This window comes from Hypomesus nipponensis, chromosome 8, assembly GCF_054491055.1.
Source record: "Hypomesus nipponensis isolate SF chromosome 8, ASM5449105v1, whole genome shotgun sequence".
In the NCBI taxonomy this organism is placed as follows: domain Eukaryota; kingdom Metazoa; phylum Chordata; class Actinopteri; order Osmeriformes; family Osmeridae; genus Hypomesus; species Hypomesus nipponensis.
The window spans coordinates 12,681,589-12,684,643 of record NC_140368.1 but is presented as its reverse complement, the minus strand read 5'-3'; the positions used below and the strand labels follow the sequence as shown (position 1 = coordinate 12,684,643).

At 45.3% G+C, this 3,055-nt stretch overlaps 1 long non-coding RNA gene across 1 annotated transcript; it reads right to left on the bottom strand.

The window, feature by feature from the left end:
- Positions 1-2,363: 2,363 nt before the first annotated feature.
- On the bottom strand, positions 2,364-2,732 carry LOC146275216 (uncharacterized). The gene is made up of 2 exons (XR_014766237.1): positions 2,640-2,732; positions 2,364-2,549 (listed from the first exon to the last, which is right to left on the bottom strand). It is a non-coding gene; the product is annotated as an uncharacterized LOC146275216 (long non-coding RNA).
- Positions 2,733-3,055: the final 323 nt, after the last annotated feature.

Sequence of the window (3,055 nt, the reverse complement as noted above, 5' to 3'; positions counted from 1 at the left end):
CAGACTCATGCATAATGAGACCCAGTATAACTCAGAGTCCCTGGGATGAGTCTGATGGGTCTGACTGACAGTAGAGAGCTGTTAAATGAATGCATGCAGGACACTCAGTCAGAATATCATCCAGCACCGTCGGCCAACATGCATATGGGGCACAGCACCGCACACACACATTCACACATACACGCACACACATTTACATACACACACACGTTCATTCATACACACACATACATACACGTCATCTTGGACCGTACATGACATTCTGGGATGTTCTTCCCTTTTAGCACTTTGGAACGCGCATGCCTCATAAGACAGCGTTGATTTACTATCTCCATAGCGATGTGGCAGCTTGGCGGGCGCCCAATCCATCTGATAGGATCTGGTACAACACGAATATCTGCCAGAGCGATATTTTTCCTGAAAAAAATGTACACGCAACGCATTCCTCTCCTCTCCCCTCCCTCTCACCCTCACCACCCTGTGTTCCCTCCTTCTCCCCTCCCTCTCCCCTCCTTCTCCCCTCCCTCTCCCCATCTCCTAACTCCTTCCCTCCACCCGTTGCCCTCCTCACATCCCAACAGGATCAAAGTGGCCCTCAGAGCAAACCGGAGATCAGTAAGAGACAGAAACCATTTTTTATCTGTCCCCTCGCGAAACAGATTGTCCGGACTGATGTCTGGGCGTCCGAGATAAGAAAGAAAGATATTTTTCCTCTGTGTCGAATGTGTCTAAACCAGACAAACAACGTGGTGGCATGTTCAAGACTCCCACACGGTCTCCCTCGGAAACACCCACACCCACACGCGCAGTGAGAGATATCCATGTATTTACAGAGACACTGTCACGCTATGGCCCGGTCTAGGGTTGGTCTCTCCCCAAACACAAAAGGATTAGCTCGAGTCAGTTGAATTCTTATTGGATTAAATAGGCTTTGGTATTTCACTTGTGTTGCTTGCTTGGCAGACTATTAAAGTTACAGATTATTAGAAAAATGTGGTGGAACTTGAAGGGAGGTCTTGTTCTTGCGGTCAGAGATTACGAGGCTTTGGAGAGTACTGTATCTGATGAAGAAATAGGAAAACACACACACACACAAAGTATGTTTTGTCTTTCTAGCAGTACAAGGTGAGCATGACCCCCCCGCCCGCCCCCCCGTTTCCCCCTTGTTAGTCTCTAGGAGTGGCACTGCCAGCCAGTTGGAGTCTGGTGCCACCATCTCTCTCTCTCTCTCTCTCTCTCTCTCTCTCTCTCTCTCCCTCATTTACGTTTGTTCCTAATCAGATCCACATGGAGACAATTTGGGTCCACGTCTCCACATAATGGTATATATACTACATGAGGATCTACAAACAGAACCATACTGTAGGCCAGTCAAGTCAAGGTCACGATACATTTCGCATGTGTGTGTGTGTGTGTGTGTGTGTGTGGGGGGGGGGGGATCGGCCAGTAATTGCTATGGGGTATACAGTTCATTCAGCAACCCATATATTTCCAACCCAAAGCTCTGATGATAATGGTTGCATCTGGAGAAATGCGAAGGCCATTCGGTGCAATAACAAGCATGAAACAGGACACCTCTGCCTAGCCACTGGTCACAACTGGTAAAAGAGATGCTTTATAAAGAAGGCAAACGATGCAGCTGTGGAAAAATCGTTCCTTTTTTCCCCTCCGAAGTTGACAAAGAGTCACTGTGCCATTTGAACTTGTCATTAAAGTGTTTACTGTACGCTCGGGGGAGAAAAAAGCAACTTTTGAAGACAACTTTTGAAGAATGCCAGAGGTCCTTCACTGGGTACAGACACTCTGTTTTTCGATGAAAGATTGGGTTCCACTTTTTGAATATCCATTCACAACCGAACTACTGTGGAATAACTCTGTGAATCAATGAGCTCATTCTGGATCAGGCCTTCTATTTCACTCCTGAAGACAAACCAAGCTGTAACTCTGAGGGCTCAAGGATTTCTCTCTCTCTCTCTCTCTCTCTCTCTCTCTCTCTCTATCTCTCTCTCTCTCTCTCTCTCTCTCTCTCTCTCTCTCTCTCTCTCTCTCTCTCTCTCTCTCTCTCTCTCTCTCTCTCTCTCTCTCTCTCTCTCTCTCTCTCTCTCTCTCTCTCTCTCTCTCTCTCTCTCTCTCTCTCTCTGTCTCTTTCTGTCCTGTCTAAACCCTCTGTTTTGGATTGACCGTTAATCATGTGCTTGGGCACATGGCAATGGTTTTAAGATGGCCTGTTCTAACCAGGTTGTCTTTTCTTCTTTCCATCCAACGCTCGGTCATGCATTGCATCTCAATATTACATATTTGTATTACAATATTACATTTCAACACAGCAAATTGTCTTTGGGAAACCTTTACATACCAAGTAAGACTTTTTACCAATGCTGCCCAATGCTCAATAAACAGTCCTCTACTTTATTTGATGGATTAACATCGTGGTCAGTACTTCCCACACCCATCTGAAAGTTGGCCACAAGTTAAACCCTCTCATTTTGGAGGCCCGGGTTGGATCCTTCGACGAAGCCAGTCTTCTCCCAAACGACACCTCATTATTCCTGGGAAGACAAAGAGGTACAGGAAATGAAATGAACTCTGTATTGCTGTACTCTAACATGGCTGCCACCGACTGAAATACTGCTACTCACGGGCAGCGCTCCACATCCACTTAGCAAGCCTTCTCCTTCTCTTTTCTCACTGCTGAGAGGATCCAGTCCCACTAAACTGGACTTTGATACCAAACATGCACTTTGGGAATGGTGCGAGGCAATGCTAAGCTAGGCTAGGCTGCTAACTATGAGGTATTGGTGCTAATGCTATTGGTGCTAATGCAAAAACGAATGCTAAATGTATTCCCCAAAAGAAATGCATTATAGATCCTCACCGGGCTATATGACATGCACTGGGTCAAAAATATTTGGTAGAGATCAATGTTTATGCTCTGTCTCAATGTATATTTCAGCCAATGGCAGACCATTGTACACAAGCATAGAATTATAATGTCCATGTATATAATGTATATAACTTATAATGAATATAAATGCAGATTAGGATTTATTCATTT